Below are 22493 nucleotides of genomic sequence, written 5' to 3'. Positions count from 1 at the left end.
TCTTGTATAATCGTGCCGAAAGACAAGGAGGCAAAGGTTGCTTTCCTTTTCGAAAAGAAGAGGAGGAAGGACCTAGAGAAGAGGTGGATGGTCCAGAAACAGAATTCGTACGTTTTATGTAGAGATTGTTTCCCGAGGATTGTAATTCAAAAGTTGGAGTTTGTTCCAACCTAAGATTCTTTGGAGTGTCTAGGATATCATTGATTAGCCATTCTTTGGGCAATTTAATACCTCTCCAATTAAGCACTCGTGATTGAATTTCTTATTCAAACGGCCGAGGGTCAAAAAGCTCCACGAATTTTTTATCGGGAGGAGGCAGAAGTTTAGTAGAGGTGACATTTGTCAACTCATGTAAGCATTTCCAGCTAATAGCAAGATTGTGGCAATCAGCTTTCATGCCTGTCCATCCGGTCTTAATTTTTAAAACCACGGAATCACAAACATTCGGGTCATGGATGGAAATAAAGAAATTTGGTTTAAGTTTAAACCAAACCAAACCATTAATCATGTTTAATTCGATTCCTCCAATTAGGGCATTTAGTGGCTCTTTGAGGAACCTTTTATCAAATATAGCTGCCACGATAGGTGTGTCTATACCTTGACGGAAAAGGGCTGTGAGTTCAACCTAGATGACACCAATATGAATATATCTCAATTTAGAATGTTTTTTAATTAACCGCTTGATTTGTTCAGGGTTAAAAAGATTAATCTCAAGACTGGCATTGTCTGTTGACTGAGCCATGGTGTTTCCACTAGCTTGATCAAAGAAACGATTACTCCAGAGGTTAAGCTTGGACAGCTTGTAAACCTCGCTATATGTGATCTCTTTTATCTTGTCAAAAAGATTTAGGTCAAATGAGACATCTTCCCTAACAAGATCGTTAAGAGAGACTGAAGCAGTTTCTTCCTCCGAAACTTTGGTAATTTCGATAGCAGAAGAAGAAGTTGATTCATTGGTCATAAATACGAAATCGTTTATGTTAGAATCATCACCTTCTGACTCAGAAACGAGTTCATAAAGAAGTTCGTCTGGGTTTGTAACCTCAGAATATAAAAAAACTTCATAATCAAATTCATCAAGGAATGTTATCATTTTCCGTGCATTTTTATTTTTATTTGGACATTCATTTGCAAAATGTCCTTTTTCATTACACAGGTAGCAAGTACAGTCGGACTTGCTTTTCTTTGTGTAAGGAGCTTTTTTCTTAATAAACCGTTTTTTGGTAAACGATTTATCTCTTTTTTGGGATGAAAAGTCCTTTTGTGTAAAGGGTTTCCATCGATATCTTCTGTTAGAAAACCGTTTGGTGTTGTGTGTGGTTTTCCTATGATAACTTGGTTTGGTACCAAATTCAAATTCATTTTTGAGCATATCTTTACACAGACCTGGTGAGATCTTGTGCTTGATAGCCTTGGCTGCACTTGCTTTGAGGCAGTGGTCCAAAATATGACGGAAAACAAAGTTGATCCGATTTCCCAATGTATCACTACTTTTAGTAGTATTGATAAATTCAGGATAAGTTGTGTAACAAAGTTCATCCCAAGGTGGTGGTAACTTAGGAAAGAACTGATCGCGCCAGTACTCAGACTTGGCAGAATCAAGTAACTAATAGAGGCTCATATATTTTTTAGAAAAAGCCTCAAATTCATCAAGATTGTTCAATTTAATTTTTGTTAAATTAAAAGTAACATCCTCGATAAGTTTATCAGGAGCATGAAAACCACAAAATTCGATTTTTATGATTTTCATAAATTCAACCAAAATTTTTTCAAAATTTTGTTGTAAAATTAACAGATTGGTCTTGGTTGCTTTGCCTTCTTCAGTTTGGTCATACTTTCTGATGAATTGCAAAACATCTCCCTGTAGGGAACCACTGAGGTATTCTATGAACTTCTCAGACTGCCAAGTAGTCTTGTAGTTGGCTATGAGAATGGCAAAGGTTTGTGCCCATTCGTTAATAGCCTTATCATAATCCTTAATGGGTATATGGGTCAAATCGAGGTAGGTGCCCCCAGAAGCCAACCCATACTTGTGTAGGTCATCCTTTCTGGTGTAAAGGCCCTCTGTTTCGGTTGTAAAAACAGATTCACCAAAAGATATACGCGTTCCGTCTTGAGGATGGAAGTCTTCATCATCATTAAGATGATCCTGACTGTCGACCTTACGTTTAGAGGAACTTGTTCCTTCTACAGGGTCACTTGGGGGAGGTTCAGCCTCAATTTCTGAATCTGTAGTGTCAGATTCGGAAGAGGATTCGGCATAGATGGTTTCTTCATCATCGTCCGAAAACAAAATGAATTTATGTGCCTCAAAACTCTGCTGGTGGTCAGCATAGAGATGTTGCATCATCCCCAAAATTCGGGTCTGGTCATCGAGATCGGAACTATTTTTGTAACGATCTTTCCAATGATCCATAATTTCTTTAAGATAAAGAAAATCATCATCAGGGTCAGGGTCTTCAGTAAGAGTACTTATACATAAAAATGTGGCCCTTGGGGGAAGATCATGGTTTGGTTGTGTGTCAACCGACTCAGATAATATCCATTCTATCTAATTTCTTTGTGATTTTTCATTATGTAATATATTTAAATCAACAAGAAAATTTAACGTACTGCTAAGAATTGTATTAGAAATAACATGAACACTATGAGCATACGGATGTTCTTGATCGGCATAACAAGGGGTTGGGTATGAAGTCATAATTACGCTAAAACAGTTAAATCAGCTTTCATGCATGTCCATCCGGTTTTAATTTTTAAAACCACGGAATCACAAAGATTCGGGTCATGGATGGAAATAAAGAAATTTGGTTTAAGTTTAAACCAAACCGAACCATTAATCATGTTTGATTCGATTCCTCCAATTAGGGCATTTAGTGGCTCTTTGAGGAACCTTTTATCAAATATAGCCGCCACGATAGGTGTGTCTATACCTTGACGGAAAAGGGATATGAGTTTAGACATAATAGATTGTGTATTCAAAAATAGGTTTGGTATACCTCTGTGTAAAATGGATTTTATAACTTTTAAACCCATCATCATCATTGCAATCACCACCGCCTGCAACCTCCCTCTCCAATGGGTTCCCACAGGGCTCTCCACATGAAAGCGGCGTCAGATACAAATCCATAGAAGGGTCTGGTCGCTCCCCACAGAAACAAACATATCGAATCTCCGTCTCTGTCAGCAGCTGCACCGACTGGCAACCAGGGTACCGCCAATTCACGCCCTGGTTCTTATCCACAGATAAATCAACAGAAGTCGGTGCTCGAGCCCATTTCCTTATACAATTGAGATGGAAAATGGTGTAACAGCTCGAGCACTACCATATTGGGGCAGACCTCCCTACCATGTCATAACAAATCATGCATTCAACTGCCCTTTTCGCAAGCTTATCTAGAATTTGTTGCACAAGTTGCGGGACATCGAACACCTAAGGCTCCAGAATCTCTGGTTCCTTCTTTGGATACGACGACCGAGCCGTGTAGCTTCGACGAACAAAGCCACCTCTATGCCGACCCCCAGGAGGGGCGGAACTGTAATTCGAGTCTCCACCATTTCCATTGGGATTTGATTCATTTGAATTGAAGATTGGAGGTGGGTTGGGTGGGTTGAAAATAGTAGCAGTAGATCCTCTAGGAACCCATTATTGACGGCCAGTACAAGCAGGAATCCGAGATCCCTATCTTCGATCATCTCGGCGTTGACAGCTCATTGTTTGAGGGATCCGAAACAACAGAACCCCAACCCTAATTCCTTTTGTAACTGAACTGAAACAAACCCAATCAAATAGAGTCGAATCACAATAGGAGTAGAGGGTGGGAAGGTGAAGCTGAAACCCTAGAGATTGAGAGAAAACAATATATGAAAATTCCTGATTCTCTGATAGGATTGAGAGAGTATGAATCAACTGGGTTTCTTTGTTGTGTTGATGTGTTCCTCTATTTAGTTTTTGGCTTCGAGATATCGGGGCTGCAGTGAAGACCAAAAGAGTTTTGTTCTGTGAGTGTTTGAGATATGGGCATTTGAATTAGAGTTTCAGAAAGATGGGAGCAGGTGGTGATGCTATTCAGGTAGAGACATGGGATGTTGGGAAATCGAAGGGAAGGAAGAAGAAAGATGACGGGACGGAGGACAAGTTAAGAAGGGAAGGAAGAAGAAAGATGACGGGACGAAGGACAAGTTAAGGTTTATGTTGGCATTTTACAAATTTAACCTCACCATAGAGCCGTTGCAAACACATGCATTTTAAAATTCTTAAGTTCAACGCACAAATAGCGAAAAACAGTTTTCTTAGAAAAATCATAAATGGCTTTCAATCTCTTTTTGGTTTTTGATTTTTTTTCAACCTTTTTTAAATAGAAACAGGCTCCATAAATGATACCAAACGCAACCAAAAACATTTTTTAAGGCAAAAATCAAAAATAAAAATTATAAGAAAGATGCCCTAAGGCTCCAAATACTAGGCCCTAATCTTAGGGCTGCTTTTTCTTGCGGATGCTTGGATCTGCATCAAAAACTTAAGATGCTTATGGCCATAACTACAAATGTTTTGGCACAATAACAGTACACATACATAAACAAACTAGTAAATCTGCACGTGGACAAGAATGTATGTGCGTGTTTGTGAGAGAGTGTATGTGAGATAGAGAGAAAGAGAGGGATGGGGGGAGGTGAGAGATGTATGCAAGGGAGAGTGTGAATTTGACCCAGCAAGTTTCTCATGATTAAATTTGTTACTAATCAGCAGATTGCTACCCATATGTCTGAAATATGATTTTTCATCACAACACAGAAATATGATATTCATATGCATACATCCTTTTGAATAAGTTTGGTACACTGAGCAAACATCAGTACTTAATTGTTCATTCCCAGAGCTGCAAAAGAAGTAAAGAATAATGAGCAATTAATGGGTCTTCCAAAGAGTGGTTTTTCCAGACAATTTTGATGCATCAAGACAAATCAGTTGTTGCATTGAGAAAAATAACTCCAGTAATTCACAGCCAAGGACTGAACACTACTTGAGGTACTGCATTGTTGTATAGGTACTCTGTTAAATCAATGATTATTTTCCAAAAAGATTACGGCAGAATTATGGGAAGGAAATGATCAAATCAGAATACGGATGGTTCCCCAGGTTAGAGAAACAATATACTTAAGAATTAACCCTCAATGCAACAAGTTATAATAATGAAACGCTTAATTGTGGATTATTGAGCCAACTATTTACATTAATGAATGAATAATCTGATGTCACATTTGAGCTCCAAATATACTAATGCAAGGAATACTTTCATATTTTCTATTTACATTTCCCAGAATATGCATACATGCTATTACTTGCTATAATAGTCTTTGACAGTTTCTGTATCATTTGTTCCCAGTTTACAGTCCCTACATAATGCCTTCAACCAAGAATTGGCCTGGAAAACCCACAAGATAATGTGAAAATAAAAAGGGAATTGATAATTGGATCCTCTAACAATCAGATCTAAAAAGCCTTAGTAAGGGTAGCATGACTAAGTCATGTCAAGTCATGTCCCTCATCAGCAAATGCTACGAAGCCCAGTCAATTTGGGTCAGATTTGGTTAGAATAAAAGTGTTCTGTACTGATAAAAAAAAAGCATCAGAAACAATCCCTCCCCCCCCCCTTTCCCCCAACCCAGAACCCCCCAGACCTCTCCCATCCCAAAAAAAATGTACAACAAGCAGAGAGATAGAGAAGGGAAAACACAAGCACAGCTAATAAAATACACAAAAAGTTCATTAGTAATTTAAACTACAAAAGTTTTAGCTGCTACTGTTACACTGCTTAACGCAACAGGATTTATTACAGTGGATCTCTGTTCCAACACATGTATAACTATTTCAATGCTTCATAAATAATTAAATATGGAAGCAGACAAACCCAAGATTCAATACCTAAACTACACAATCCGAATAAGAGATTCCAGAAAGCAGGATCTATAACTTCTCACCCACTCAAAGGGTGTCCGTCTCTAGTTGGTTTTGTTGAATAATAATATATGTTGTCCTCTGGCCCCTAGATTCTTTTGTGTCCCCAATCCTTCTTCACTTATAACCTTCCCAATATCCAACCCCCAGCCCATCTTTACCAAAAACACTACCCCAACCCACCCACATCCTTTCCCACTCCTACCCTGTCCTGATCCATTTCCGACCCTCTCATCCCTTCCCTTTTGCCTATCCCCCAAGATCCACCCCTAGATTCTTTTGTGTCCCCGTCCCCTCCCCCCCCCCCCTACTCTTGGCCATCCAACCTTGTCCGCTAACTTCCATCCCTTTCTCCCTGGTGCGGTTCTGTCCCTTCCCCCTCGTTGGCCATTTGTTAGCAGCCCGGCCGTTGCCTACTCTCGTAGACGGTACAAGATTACCCCCCCCCCTTCGAAATCCTTGCCCCTCTCCCAAATATTACCTGGGACCCGGGCTGGCCCCTAAGCTTTTATTAAAATCATGAGCAAATAATAAAGAATACAGGGGGGGACATTCCGCCTTACCCCAACCCAAGACATGAGCACCACTCCAGATTTCCTAACCACCCCATACAAGTGTAACAAAAACAAAACAGCCATTAGCTTTGTAGGACAAGTAGACCAGCCTTGTCCTCACGGAGAATGGCTTGAAAAGGACCCATCGGCATGCTCTCCGGCAGATAAACAATCGAAGTCTTCGTTTGACAGGCGCACTTGGCCAACCAGTCAGCCGCTCTGTTGCTCTCCCGGTAGGCAAATGACACGTTGGCCCGAGTAGAAGCTAATAAACCTTGAATTTCCTTGTAGTAGTACCATCCTCCCCACAAGCTACAACTCATCTAATTCACTGCTCTAACCGTTGCCTCTGAGTCACAGTTAATCACAACCTCCATGAATCCCAACACCTTGCACAGTCTCAAGCCATCCCTCAGCGCCCTGAGTTCCACCAGTGAGTTGGTACAAGGGCCATAAAAATTAGAGAAAGCTGCCAGCGCTTCCCCATGCTAGTCTCTAACGATCCCACCTCCTCCACCCAAGCCAGGGTTACCACAACAAGCGCCATCAATGTTTAACTTTACTAAGAAAAAGGGGGGGCACCAGTAAACCGGGATGGGCCGCTTGCTCTTAGTGGTGGGAACAGCTACACCCAGACACTGTAAAATCAAATCTTCCCTTGTAGAACCATGGGGGCCTACCTTGGCCAGATAGGGCAACTCCCTCATCCAGACTTTGATGCATTCGATAATGGAGTTGGCTGTCCGCCTCCTGTCATCATGTCTTCTAGAGTTTCTCTCCCTCCAGAGCTCCCAAATGATCAGGGATGGCAGAATCCCAGTAATAAACGCACTGAGGCCATGTCCACCTGCCAACCCCTGCCAGAATAAAATCCTGCTCCTTGCATCCTGGGTGGGAAGATGGGTGATGTCAAACAATCTGGAGAAGTGGTCCCAAACTCTAGCCGTCGTGCCCCCAGAAATAAGATAGTGGTCCATCATCTCCCTCTAGGGCCTTCCGCAGCAAAAACATTTTGAAGCTAGTGGTATACCCAGCGCCATCAAAGAATCATCTGTGGGTATCCTTCCATTCAAAAGCTGCCAAGAAAAGAAACCCATCTTCACCGGGAGCATGCTGGTTCCAAATCCACTTCGCATAGGAAGCTGTTGGAGACTGACCCCGCACAACATTCCAAACCTCCTTGGTAGAGAACAAACCCATACTAGAGAGTGTGCAAACCAGCACATCCTCACAATCCGACAAGAAGAAAGATCCTGATGAAATATACTCTCTAATGGCCTCAGAGTCAATGCTGTCCAACACTTCCTGCTTCCAGGATCCGTCCTCACTAAAGGCATCCTTTACCCACAGCCCCACATCGATCCCAAGCCCATTGTCTACGGTGTCTATTAGCGGACCAAAACCCGTCCAGTTGTCCAGCCAGAAGTGAATATTACCTGCCCCTAGCAGCCACCTGGAGTTAGCTAAAAGGACCTCCTTATGCTCCAAAGTGTGCCTCCAAGACTTCGAGCCAGTTCTAGGTGCCTCTGATAGTACTACATGCTGATTTTTAAAGAACTTTGCTTTGAAAAAATCACTCCAAATAGAACGCTCCCCTAGAACCCTCCATAGGCCTTTGAGCCTAAGCGAAAGTCCAACATCCTCTAGTAGTCTGATCCCCAACCCACCTTCCTCAATTGGCCTGCACACTTTCTGCCATCCAACCCAGTGCTTTCTCTTTCCCCACTCCGAGCTGCCCCAAAGAAAATCAGCAAAAATACCATAGACATGCCGAGACACCACCTTGGGTGGAGCCAATGTCGCAAGAACATGAAGTGGAATTGAGGACAGCACATGCTTTATAAGAGTGATCCTGCCTCCTGTAGACAGCAGACTCCCTTGCCACCCTACCACCTTGCATCGAATCTTCTCAATCAACCCATCAAACAGGCAAATTTTCAACCTCCCCGAGTGGAGGGGTGCTCCTAGGTAAGTGGTAGGGAGAGCCTTCCTAGGAAAACCAGTAATCTCTCCAACCAAGCGGGCTCTAGTCGACGTGGCCAAATCACTCAACACAAAACAGCTCTTCTGCCTATTGACCAGCTGACCCGAGAAGCCTTCATATCGGCTGAGGAAACCCATGATCTGTTTAAGTGAGCCCTTGAGCGCCCTAGAGAAAATGATCGTGTCATCAACAAAGAGACAATGAGAAATCCCCGGGGACCCTCTAGGGAGCTTGTAAAAGGAGGCATGCCCTTCCACAAACAGGTTTTTAATTCCCCTGCTAAGAACCTCCTCAGCGATGATAAAAAGAGCTGGAGAGAGGGGGTCACCTTGCCGCACCTCTCTAGATGATTTGAAAAAACCCGACTGTTTGCCCCCCAACACAGTAGAGAACCAATAGTTGATAACCATCTTCTTAATCAAGCTGATCCAAGCTTCACTAAAACCAAATTTTGCGAGGACTTGCCAGAGAAAGACCCATTCCAGGCGATCATAGGCCTTCGCCATGTCCAGCTTGAGGATAACATTGCCCCCCTGGTTTTCCTGTTGATGTCATGGGCCACTTCTTGCACAATGAAAATGGAGTCATGAATACTTCTGCCCTGCACAAACGCTCCTTGCTCCTCTGCAATTACTAAAGGAAGGATACCTGCCAGCCTGGATGCAAAGATCTTGGCAATAATCTTGTAAGCAAAATTACAAAGGCTAATAGGACGGAGATCAGACATTACCTCGGGGTTCTCCTTCTTAGGAATGAGGACCAAGTTTGCAGAGGTAAAGCTCCTGGGTAGCTCCCCTCCAGCAAAAAAAGTCCTGGACCGCAGCCCAAACCTCCTTACCCATGACATCCCAGCACGAGGTGAAGAAATAGCCAGTAAAGCCGTCTGGACCCAGCGCGCTCTCACAAGACAAGGAGAAAACTGCCCCCTTGACCTCTTTCAGCGTGGACCACACTAGAAGTCTTGCATTATCAGCCTCAGAGACAACCTTGGGAACCACAGAAAGAAGGTCAACATCCACCACAACCTTGAGAAGTAAAGATGTTAGAGAAATGCCGCACCGCCTCCTCTTGGATCCCCTTAGGGTCCGTTATCCACTCTCTATCCCCCCCCCCTTGATTTTCTAGATGTATGCCTGCCTCCGTCGAACATTCACCATAGCGTGAAAGAATTTAGTGTTTCGATCCCCCTCTTTTAACTAGGTCACCCTGGACTTCTACCTCCAGAAAATTTCCTCCTGTAGGAGTATTTCCTTCAAATTTTCCTTTGCTGCCACCAACGCCTCCCTAGACTCTTCAAAGGCTTGTTGGTCAAAAGCCACCTTCGCTCTGCACACAGAGTCCTCTGCGTCCCTCACCTTCTGGCGTATATTGCCAAAGACCTCCTCATTCCATTTTCGCAGCACACTACGAAGGATCTTTAACTTCAAAAACAGCATATAGAGAGGGGAACTAAAGACCGGCTGGGCCCATTGATCCCTGATAAAATCATGAAAGTCTGGATGCCTGAGCCACATCTGTTGAAATTTGAAAGAAGAGTAGGCCTGCTGTCCAACAACCATGAAGGAAAGCCCGATGGGCGCATGATCTGAACACGCTCTGTTGAAGTGGGTGACAGAGCTCCTTGGGAAGGTAGTCAACCAAGCAGTATTAACCAGAAACCTGTCCAGTCTTGTCATCACTCTACCCGCCCCCACCTGATTATTTGTCCACGTGAACAAGTTACCAACATAGCCCGCATCAACAAGGGCAGCCCTACTCACGAATGACCCAAACTCCGCCACAGAAAGCGAACAAACCGGTCGACCTCCCAGCTTCTCCAAGGGGGACACAACCGCATTAAAGTCACCCCCCACTGCCCAAGGGTGCGTCACCTCCCCCGAGAACATCTCTAGCCTCTCCCACAAGACCCTTCTTTCCACAGCCGAGCAATGGCCATGGACAAAAGAAAAAAGAAATGTCCCCCTGCTGGCTTCCTCACATTCAGGGGTAATAAACAGATCATGCTCCTCTACCACACGAACTGTCAAAGAGGCCTTCCAAAAGATCCAAAGCCTGTCCAGCACATGAAAAGACTCCAGTCCAATCCTCCTCATCACAACCCGAGCCTTCGCAGCCTGGGCCTTAGGTTCAGCAATAGCCACAATGTCCACCTTGTGTAAACTCACCAAAGATTTCAGCCGCCTAATAGTGGGCTTATTTCCAACACCTCGTGCATTCCAAAAGATGCAACTCATAAGGAAACATTGCGAAGAGCATCCGTCGATCGCATCGATCTCGTAACACGTCTCTGGACCGTATCCCTGCTATGTCCTCCCTGCCTAGTCTTCTTTATCTTTTTCCTGTCATACATAAAAGCTGCTCCAAGGAATACAGTTTTGGGGTGCACACAACTACGGATCCGCCTACCTGTTGGCGCGGAGGCACTGCTCCCTTGCTCTAACCTCCCAAGTGTAATGCGAACCCTCTCATCCAGAGTGGAACTGAAGGCCCTCAAACTCTCCACCACCTATTGTCGCTCCAACTCAGGTTCGGGCATGGCTGAGACATAGCCATCATCCTTGGACCCCAACGGTAAAACTCTATGTGCAAAATAGTGTTGCGAGCTGACCCCTTCAGGCTGTGACTGAGAGCTGAGTGTACCACTGTCACTGCCAAATGAACGGCCAAAGGCTACTAGGTCCACCATCGTCAAGCACGGGTTACCCAACCTGACATCCCTACCCCTGACTTCAAAATTGCCAGCACATAACTCACCTTCCTCCACGGCCTGAGTGCCCTCCTCCATTACTGGCTGCGACAGCTGGAGTCCCTCTTCCACCCTGGCATTTTCGAAAACAAAGCTGGGCTGCATATCCTCCCCCACAGGCTGAAGAGAGTCGCCCTCAACCATCGCTGGGCACTCCGTCTCGCAAGCAGGTTCAAGTTCCCTGTCCACCGTAGCACCAGTAGCAGGCAGGGCATCACTGGCCACCCCTTCGCGTAGACCTGCAACTCGCCACCATCCTCCCCTACGACGGCGAGGCCTCGCCAAGCTAGGTGCAACCTCACCAGAAGCCGCAGTACCTCCACGAGAAGTTCCCTCTCCCCTAGGTATAAAAACCCCAGCTCTGTCCTTGTCAACTTGATCTCCATTAGCGATAGCAGCAGCGGCAGCACTCTCACCTGCTCTAACATCTTCCTTCCTGCGAACAGGTCTCCTGCACTCATCACTCCTGTGCCCCAGCTTGGAACAAATATCGCAATAGGCTAGCCTGCTCTCCTAGATCACCTTCTGGTAAAACCCCGACGCCCCACAACCAATCCAGATCCTCGATGGGAGAGAGGCACGCAGGTCAACCTCCATACACACCCTCGCAGCCATGGTTCTAGTACAATTAGCCGTCGCTCCGTCAACATGCAAAACTCTGCCAATGGCACCTGCAATTGAGACGAGAAAATTCCCCTGGTATAGATTGACTGGCAACCCCGGCAGAGAGACCCACAGCGGGGCCATTGAGGACTCCCAACCAGACACAAAATCGCATGACCACCGCATGAAGCGAAACAAAAAGCCCTGGATATGCAACCGGGCCTCAAGCCAAACCTTCCCGAAATCTTCCTGGTTCGAGAACCGCAACAGGACATGGCGAGGGTCCAGGGTCGAAACGAACACATCGCCCTTCAGGAAGAGCATCTTCTGTAGATGGTCCTTAATCTGGAACAGAGGCGGTTTCCCGTAACTACACTTGGCCACAAGCGACGTCGTAAAAGCCCTCTCAGAGACTGCGAGTTCCTCCTTAGAGAAGAAGACCGCGGGGTCTCCAAAATGCGAAGAGGGCTTTTTAATTTCAACATGGACAGGTGGCAGAGAGGCTGTACGAGTAACGACAGAAGCATACGACGCTGTCCCACTTACAGGAACCCCTGGTAGGGGAGGGGGATCAAGGGGGTGAGCCTTTCGAGAGGGGGGGACCGCCATAGCAGAAGCACAATTCGTATCTAGCGTATCTTCGATATTGCCCCTCTCCCTCTAGTTTCCCATGTCGGCTGATTTTATTTGGAATTTCAGGGGTCTTAACTCCCTGGCCAAGCATCAGGATATTAGATCCCTCATTAAGTCCAACCACTCCTCCTTTTGCACTCTTCTTAAAACTCGTGTTCTCTAGGAGAATGCGACCCGCATTACCGCATTTATTGCCCCCTCTTGGTCTCTCCTGTCCAATTACAACCATTCCCCCAACGGTCGTATCTGGGTCCATTAGGACCCCTCTAAAATTCACATTACCATCTCTCACTCCTCTTCCCAGCTTCTCCATCTCCGTTTCTCCACTCCTAACTCCCTCACCTCCTTCTTTATTTCCGTGATCTATGCTTGCAACCAGGCTGCCGATCATGTGTCCCTTTGGACTGATCTCTCTCTCCTCAAAGCTGGGATGGATTCCCTCCCTTAGGGAGTTGGTAGAGATTTCAATGTTGTGAGGTCCCAATCGGAGAAAATTGGGGGTAGGCCCATTGATCCTTCTTCTTTCAATCCCTTCAATGATTGCATTGAGGATCTCCACTGGTTGGGCTCTCCCCTTACTTGGCACAATCGCCGAGTGGGCCCTGATCGCATTGCTTGCAAGCTTAATAGATTCCTCATCAACGAAGCTTGGCTCTCCTCCCTTCCCCATTCCCATGCCTCTTTCCTCCTCTAGGATCTGTCTGACCACTGTCCTTGCCACATCCTTCTTCAGCCCTATTCCTCCTTTGGTCCCATCCCTTTCAAATTCTTTGACATGTGGACCTCCCATCCCCTCTACCTCCCCACCATCCTGAAAGCTTGGCGCATCCCTGTCTCCTTCCCTCTCATAGCCTTAGCTAGGAAGCTCCGCCACACCAAGTCGGCCCTTAAAAGTTGGAATCTATCCACTTTTGGCAACCTTCCTTCCCGGCTTTCCTCCTGTCGGACAAATCTTTCCCTTGTCCAATTTAAGCTCCAATCGGACCCTCTCAACCCTGATCTTGCCATTGAGAAGAAACGGCTCTCCGAGGAACTATCCTCTCTTTCTTTCCTCAAGGAAAGTTTCTTGCGCCAAAAATCCCGCATTAAGTTGTTGGATCTCGGAGCCTCCAATTCTGCCTACTTCCACCGATCCATTAAAGCTAGGCAGAACTTCAACTCCATCACCTTACTTCATGCTCTCGATGAGACCCCTCTCTCCTCTGTCCTGAAATCAAGTCGGAAACCATTTCCTTTTTCTCTTCTCTTTTCAATCCCCCCTCTCCCCCCTCCCCTCTGGCCTTATCGATAAGTTTATCCCTCCTCTCTTAGTTGATTCCCTCCTTACCATCCCCTCTAATGAGGAAATCTCTAAGGCTGTCCTCTCCCACAAATCTAACAAAGCCCCTGGCCTTGACGATTTCAGCATGGGTTTTTTCCTTAGCTACTGGGACTCAATTGAAGGAGATCTCTTCAAAGCCATTCACAGCTTCTTTTTCAAGCCTAGCCAGCTCGCTCAGATCAATCAGACTTTCATCTGCCTCATCCCTAAAAAGGATGGAGCTACATCTCTGTCTGACTTCTGTCCTATTTCCCTCCGCAATCTTCTCTACAAATTCATTGCCAAGATCCTTGCCAATAGAATTCGAGCGGTCATTCCCTCCCTTGTTAGCCCCAATCAATTGGCCTTTATCTCTATCAGAAGCATTCCGGACAATATCATCATATGCTCTCAGATTGTGCTAGGTTTTGATCGCAAATCTCATTCCCTGGCGGCCCTTATGAAAACTGACCTTCATAAAGCTTTTGACTCCCTCCGTCGGGACTTCATTTGCGATGTGCTTTCTCATACGGGCTTCCCCCCCACTTTTGTGCATTGGATTTATGCTTGTATCTCCTCCCCTTCCTTCTCTGTCCTTGTCAATGGCTCCCCCGCCGGCTTTTTTCACTCTAAAGTCAGCATCTGCCAAGGATGCCCTCTCTCCCCCTTTCTTTTCCCCTTGCCCTGGAAATCCTCTCTAGGAGTCTCCAATCCAAAACTGACCTCCATCTCATCTCCCCTATCCCCAAATGCAAGCATATCAACCTCACCCACTTGGCCTTTGCAAATGACCTGATGATTTTCTCAAAGGCCTCCCCATCCTCTATCTCTGCCATCATGGATTCCCTCCGTCTTTTTAAATTTCTCTCGGGTCTCCGCATCAATCTCCTCAAATCCAAAAATTTTCTCTCTGGCATTCCAGACTCTGACAAAGAGACCCTCCTGTGTCTTACTAGCTTCTCTATCGGATCTCTTCATGTTAAATATCTAGGCCCCCCTTTAATTCCTGCCAGGCTGTCTAGCCATCATTGCACTCCCATACTTAACAATATCTGTAAGCGTCTTCAACTTTGGAAAGGTAAAATCCTATCCTATGCAGGCAAACTTGAGTACATTTGTTTGGTCCTTCAAGCTTCCCATATCTTCTGGAGTGGTATCTTTAGCATCCCTAAAGCCACCATCAAGGCTATGGAGCGCATCTTCTGTGCCTTCCTCTGGAAAGGGACTGACACCTCTAAATTCCTCCACCCCATCAGTTGGAAATCCATCTGTCTTCCCAAATCTAAGGGAGGTCTTGGCATTCGTCGCATTCGTGACTTTAATACTGTCGGCATTCTCAAGCTTATTTGGAAAATCTCCTCCCGTCAGGGCTTCATCTGGGTCAATTGGGTTTACTCCCACCTCTTCAAGACGGACTCCATCTGAATTGTCTCTATCCCATCTGACTCCTCTTGGATATGGCGTAAGATTCTCTCATTCTGGTCCCTCGCCCTCCGCGGTATCTCAACCTCCATTGTTGACGGTTCCACCACCTCTCTTTGGCTTGACCCATGGCACCCTTTAGGGGTCCTCTATAATTTCTTTGGTCCCAGATCGATTTACTCTTCTGGTCTCCCAAAAGCAACCCCTCTCTCATCCCTTATTTCTCTAGGCTCTTAGACCCCCCCTTCTCTCAACCCCGCTATCCTCTCCCAAAGATGGGCTTCCCTCCCTCCTCTTCATCCTTCCCACTCCCCCCCTAATGCGAATAAGGTTCTTCGGCTCCCTTCCCCCAACGGCCTCTTCACCTCCAGCTCAGCCTGGAACTTTACTCGTGACTCTTGCCCTTTTGTCCTTTGGCACAAGCTAAGTTTGGTTCAAAGGCCACATCCCTTGCCACAGCTTCACTGTCTGGAGAACCCTTAGACTATGTCTGACCACCCAAGATTTCCTCATCCGCCACAATATCCCTGTCTCCCCTTTTTGTATCCTATGTTAGAATGGCTATGAAGACCTCCCCCACCTCTTCTTTGCTTACCCATTCACCTCCCCCATCTGGAAAAAAGCCCTTTCCTCGATATGGCTTCGTAGCAGGAGAAGCCTTACCTTCGAGCGAGAATGGCTTTGGCTGAACATTACTTTCTCTGGGACCTCTATTTGTGAAACTATTGGGAAGCTTGTTTTTGGCGCCGTTATTTATCATATCTGGATGAAAAGAAACCTCAGGAGATGGACTTCCAACTCTCGATCTTTTGATTTGATTTGGAAAGCCATCTTGTTAACAGATTTAGAACTAGAGTAAGGCTTGAATGATTAATGATCACCCCAAGCTCTTTATTTCTATCATTGAGAATAGTGGACAGCATTACAAATAAGCAATGTGAGACTAAAGCCCACATAATACAAACATAAAAAACATAAGAAAAGGGTCCAAAATATCCCTACGGTTCTAACACTCCCCCTCAAGTTATCAATCATGCCCAACTTGACTAGATTAGGATGGAACAATTTTCCAGACAATCCCTTGGTGAAAATATCAGCAACCTGATCAGTAAACTTCACAAAGGGAAAACAAATCAATCCATCTTCCAACTTCTCCTTGATAAAATGTTTGTCCACTTCAACATGCTTAGTGCGATCATGCTGTACTGGATTGTGAGCAATGCTGATTGCAGCTTTGTTATCACAGTACAACAGCATGGGAAGATGAACAGGAACACTAAGGTCTTGTAGCAAACCTTTCAGCCAAAGTAACTCACAAATGCCCTGTGCCATAGCACGAAACTCTGCTTTAGCACTAGAACGAGCCACCACATTCTGCTTCTTTCTACACCAAGTGACAAGATTGCCCCCTACGAAAGAACAATACCCAAAAATAGATTTTCGATCTGCAGAACCAGCCCAGTTAGCATCGGTATGTGCCTCTACCCGTAGGTGACCATAAGGAGACAAAAGAATGCCTTTTCCAGGAGCTGACTTCAAGTAGTGAAGAATCCGAAGAACAGCCTCCATATGAGAAGAATAGGGGTCATGCATAAATTAACTCACAGTACTCACAACAATAGCAATGTCTGGACGTGTGTATGAAAGAAAAATCAGCTTCCCCACTAGTATTTGGTACCGGCCTTTATCAACAGGTTCACCCTCCTTTTCTTTGAGACGAACAGTAGCCTCCATAGGAGTATCTGAAGGGTGACATCCTAACAAACCAGTTTTAGACAACAAGTCTAGGACATACTTCCTTTGGGAAAGAAAGATGCCTTTAGAAGACCTGGCAACCTCAATCCCTAGAAAGTACCGTAGCTTCCCTAGATCTTTAATCTCAAACTCCTGTCCAAGAAACTTCTTCAACCGGTTGATCTCATCACCATCGTTGCCAGTAACCACAATGTCATCGACATAGACTATAAGAACAGTGAGGTTTTTTCCAGCCCTCTTTATAAAGAGAGTGTGATCAGCATTACTCTGTTTATAGCCCACAGAAATCATGGCCTTGTGAAACCGACCAAACCAAGCTCTAGGTGACTGCTTCAGCCCGTAAAGTGCTTGCTTAAACTTGTACTGGATCAATGGATCACCTCATCAGTGCTGCCCTATTGAAGAATAGAAAACAAAAGAAGAACAGAGAGAATAGAAGACAAGAGAGAGAGAGAGAGAGAGAAGAGAGAGAGAGAAGAGAAAGAGGGAGCTGAAAATAGAAGGTAGAGGACTGATTCAAAACCTGCTCTGATACCATGTTAACAGATTTAGAATTAGAGTAAGGCTTGGATGATTAATGATCACCCCAAGCTCTTTATTTATATCATTGAGAATAGTGGACAGAATTACAAATAAGCAATGTGGGACTAAAGCCCACATAATAGAAACATAAAAAAATATAAGAAAAGGGTCCAAAATACCCCTACAGTTCTAACACATCTCCTTTGACGTGTCCTCTAAGCTCAATTGCATTCGTCATAGGCATTTTTTGGATAACCCAAGGAACAAGCATATTGTTGTCTCCTAAGGTCTTGATTGGCATCTTTTGCAGTCTCCCACCTTTGCGTAGGTCTGGTTGATTGTTCTCCCCCCCCCCCCTCTTTCTTTCCCCCTTCTTCTTTTGTATATTCCCCCCCCCTCTTTTCTCCCTTCCCCCTCTTGGGATTCGGTAATATATTTATTTACCAAAAAAATATATATACACCATACAGGAAACAACACACACCAAGTGTAGTTCATTTTGGGGGGAAAGGGGGAGAGAGAGAAGAGGCCTTCAAGCTTATTAAAACGAAGCATAACTAAAATAGGGAAAGTCTTTAATGGAGGACATGAATGCTCGGTTGGAGTAGAAAATAGTACCCATATGATTAACTTAAGAGGGGTGTTCCCTGAGCCTGATTGACAGCTTCGTGTTTCATACATCATTAGTGTATAATACCGTAAAGGAAAGACTACCCTCTCTCCCTCTGTTTCTCTTTACTCATCTTTACTGCAACTTACTTACCCCACTAAATAGGAATCGATTAATTTCATACCCATTCCTTACACTACTCATCTAAAATTATAAAAAAAAAAAAAGGGTAAATTACACGACACCCCTTAGTTTTCAAACGAAACTCAACTCACCCCCTGGTTTTTGAAAATACTCAACCATCCCCCTCTAAAGTAACAGTGTTAACTTAAATCAAACCAAAAAGTGAAATGACAATTTTAACCTCAACCATAATAAGATAAACAATGGCAATTGAGGTACCCAACGTTTGTAAAAAATGCACTTTAGATACCCTCTTTGCTTCTGCTGCTCTTCTTCTCCTTATTCCTTTTGCCACCGCCACAGCCATGATCGAAACCTGCAAACATTACTCCATTGTAGAGCTGCAACTGACTTGCAAACATCATCTTCTTCTCCACCACCTGGGCATCTAAGCTTAGAGATTTACCCTCCTGACTGTCATGACACTTGAATGAATGATAGGGACAATCAAACTCACACAGCATATTAAAAGCAATCAAATGCGAAACTAACCAAAACAGAAAAAAGAGAGCAGCATATTAAAAGCAATCAAATGGGAAAGTAACCAAAACAGAAAAATGGTCCATCATTTTCGATATCTTCCAGCCATGAAGAATCAATGGAGTTTGGGCTTGAGAGAGCAATTTCAAAGAAATAATTAACGATATGTTGGGATTACTTTTCTTCACAGGAAAGGAAGTGGAAGTTAGATTTTAGGTTTAGGAATGTAAGTAAGAGAAGGAGAGGATGTTGGAGGAGGAAGAAGAAGAAGAAGGAGAAGACAAGAGAGAGTACCAAACTGAATAGAGTGTAATGGCTCTACACTCAACACCTATATTACTTCATTACTAGAAATAAGAATATTACATACACCACCCTAGGAAGGTAAAAGGTAAGAAAGGAGAAAAATAGAAAAATACATAAGGAGGCAACTAGACAAAAGGCTAGTTCCCAAACTACCCTTACATAACTTCTCACAACTCTAACACTCCCTCTCAAGCTGGAGAATAAATGTCATGCATTCCCAGCTTGCATAGGAGAGTACCAAACTAAATAGAGGTAAGAGCCTTGATGAAGATATCCGCCAGTTGATCACCAGTCTTCACAAAAGGAGTACAGATGCATCCAGAGTCTATCTTTTCCTTGATAAAGTGCCGATCCACTTCAATGTGCTTGGTCCTGTCATGTTGCACTGGATTGTGAGCAATACTAATAGTCGCCTTGTTGTCACAGTAAAGTCTCATAGGGCTGTTAGTGGCAAATCCTAGTTTCTGAACAAGTCTTTTCAACCATATAAGTTCACACACTCCATGAGCCATAGCTCTAAATTCTGCCTCGGCACTAGATTAGTTACAACTGGCTGTTTTTTGCTTCTCCATGTAACCAAGTTACCTCCCACAAAGGTACAATAGCCAGAGGAAGACCTCCTGTCTGTGATGATCCAGCCCAATCAGCATCAGTAAAACCCTCCACTCTCAGGTGGTTGTGCCTGGCATACAACAGTCCTTTCCCTGGGCACAACTTCAAATATCTAAGAATACGATACACAACATCTAAATGACCACTCTTGGGGACATGCATAAATTGGCTTACTATTCCCACTGCATAAGAAATATCTGGATGTGTCATAGAAAGGTAAATAAGCTTTCCAACTAGACTCTGGTACTTTCCTGCATCAATAAGAGAAGAACCACAATCTTCTCCTAGTTTGTGATTCTGCTCAATAGGAGAACTTGCTGATTTGCAACCTAACATCCCTGTCTCTATCAGCAAATCAAGCACAAACTTTCGTTGACATCTGTTGATTCCTCTCTTGGTCCTTGATACTTCAATGCCTAAGAAATACTTCAAGGGACCCAGATCTTTGATTTCAAACTGTTTAGCCAAGTAGATCTTCAGTCTATCTATCTCAGCCATATCATCTCCAGTGACTACAATATCATCAACATAGACAATGAGGGCTGTGATGGTACCATTGCCCCGCTTGGTAAAGAGAGTGTGGTCAGCTTGACTCTGTGAATATCCATTCTTCAAAATAGCTTGTCGGAAGCGCTCAAACCATGCCTTTGGTGACTGTTTGAGTCCATATAGTGCCTTCTTGAGGAGACACACCTTCCCTTCAACTGAAGGTATTTTGAAACCTGGTGGGGGTTGCATGTACACTTCCTCTTCCAAGTCACCATGAAGAAAGGCATTCTTTACATCTAACTGATATAATGGCCAATCTTTATTGGCAGCCAATGATAGAAGAACTCTTATAGAGTTGTGCTTAGCCACAAGAGCAAATGTCTCCTGATAGTCAATCCCATAGACTTGACTGTATCCCTTGGCCACCAACCTTGCTTTGTATCTCTCAACAGTACCATCAGATTTATACTTGATAGTATAGACCCATCTGCATCCAACTGGGACACGTCCCTTGGGAAGATCCACCAATTGCCAAGTACCATTCTTTTCAAAGGCCATCATCTCCTCAAACATAGCTTGTCTCCACTTTGAGTCAAACATAGCATCAGTAACATTCCTGGGAATAGAAGTTATAGAGAGAGCAACAATAAAGGCAAGACCTGCAGGAGAAAGAACATCATAGGAAACAAACTAGGCTATAGGACTAGTACAAGCTCTTTTCCCCTTTCTAACAGCAATAGGAAGGTCTAAATCAGATGGAGGAGAAGGGATATCACCTGATTGAGGAAAATGAATCTCGGGATGTGGATCTGGATCCAAAGATGACCCTTGGTAGGTCTTCTTTCCTTCATTATGCAAGCCTTCACCTCTCTTGTATTTAATGTGGTAATCCTTCTCCTTACCACTGTAAACCAAATCTGTATTCACATCCACATCCAGAGCTCTGTGCTTTCCAATGTCAAGCTTAAAGGGAGAGATAGGCAAAGGATAATGAAGAAAATCAGCAGCCTGTTCATTTCCACAATTCTTCCCCTGAAGAGGATGCTGAGATGGTGCAAAGAAAGAGACAGACTCAAGGAAAGTGACATCTTTGGAGATTAGGCACCTGTGAGAAGATGGCTGATAACACTTGTAACCTTTGGTTATAGAAGAGTACCCAAGAAAGACACTTGAGAGCTTTGGGATCAAGTTTAGTACGATGTGATTTGTTAACATGCACATAACAAACACAGCCAAAGGCTTTAGGAGGAAAAGAGGAAGCAGAAACCTGTGGAGATAAGATTTCTAAGGGTGATTTGAAATCAAAAAGTTTGGTAGGCATGCGATTGATGAGAAAGGAAGCAGTGAGAAGAGCTACAGACCAGAAGGTCTTGGGAACATGCATACCAAACAAGAGACTACGAGTGACCTCCAATAAGTGGCAATTTTTCCTCTCAGCAACCCCATTTTGTTGGGGTGTGTCAACACACACGAGCTAATGGATAATGCCATTATTAGTAAAGAAGGCTTGGAGGCCATCAAACATATATTCTCCTCCTTCATCAGACCGAACAATTTTGATACGAGTATCAAACTATGTAAGAATCATCTGATAAAAATTCTGAAAGGCATCACAAACATCACTTTTATGTTTCATAAGCACAGTCCAAGTAGCACGAGAAAAATCATCAACAAATGACACAAAATAATGATATCCAAATAAAGAGCTAGTAGGAGAAGGTCCCCAAACATCAGTATGCACAATATGGAAAGGAACAGCAGTTCTATTACCATGATATGGATAAGAAGAACGACAATGTTTGGCAAACATACATGGTTCACATTGAAAAACATGAGAAGAAGCAATAGAAGAAAATAAGTAAGGCAACTGTTTCCTCATTACAACAAAAGATGGATGGCCAAGAAGACGATGCCATAACATAACAGACTCCACAGAACTACTATCATTACGTCCACACACATAAGACTGAGCTGTGGGCCAAAAAGGTAAAGGCCTTGCTCCTCACGTCCATTACCAATAATCCTCTTCGTCACCAAATCCTGAAAAAGACAGTGAAAAGGAAAAAATGTGACACAACAGTTCAGAGATTTAGTAAAGTGACTCACAGATAAAAGATTAAGTGTAAGGTTAGGGACATGAAGAACGGAAAAAAGGGGAATAAATGATGTAACAGGGATACTACCCTTACCAGATATGAAGGAAAGGGAGCCCTCAGCTACCCTAACCTTATCCTTACCAGAGCAAATGGTATAGGAATCATAATAATGGGGTGTACCAATCATATGGTAAGTGGCACTAGAATCAATGACCCACTGGTTTGCAGTAGAAGCTGAG

At 44.1% G+C, this 22493-nt stretch overlaps 1 long non-coding RNA gene across 1 annotated transcript; it reads left to right on the top strand.

Moving 5' to 3' along the window:
- The first annotated feature begins 3942 nt into the window (after positions 1 to 3942).
- Positions 3943 to 16494, top strand: LOC122665317. Its single transcript, XR_006333471.1, has 4 exons — positions 3943 to 4008; positions 4834 to 4837; positions 7559 to 7570; positions 16483 to 16494. It is a non-coding gene; the product is annotated as an uncharacterized LOC122665317 (long non-coding RNA).
- Positions 16495 to 22493: the final 5999 nt, after the last annotated feature.

This window comes from Telopea speciosissima, chromosome 6, assembly GCF_018873765.1.
Source record: "Telopea speciosissima isolate NSW1024214 ecotype Mountain lineage chromosome 6, Tspe_v1, whole genome shotgun sequence".
NCBI lineage: Eukaryota > Viridiplantae > Streptophyta > Magnoliopsida > Proteales > Proteaceae > Telopea > Telopea speciosissima.
Note: the sequence above shows the minus strand (reverse complement) of the source record. Positions and strands in the feature narration are given on the sequence as shown.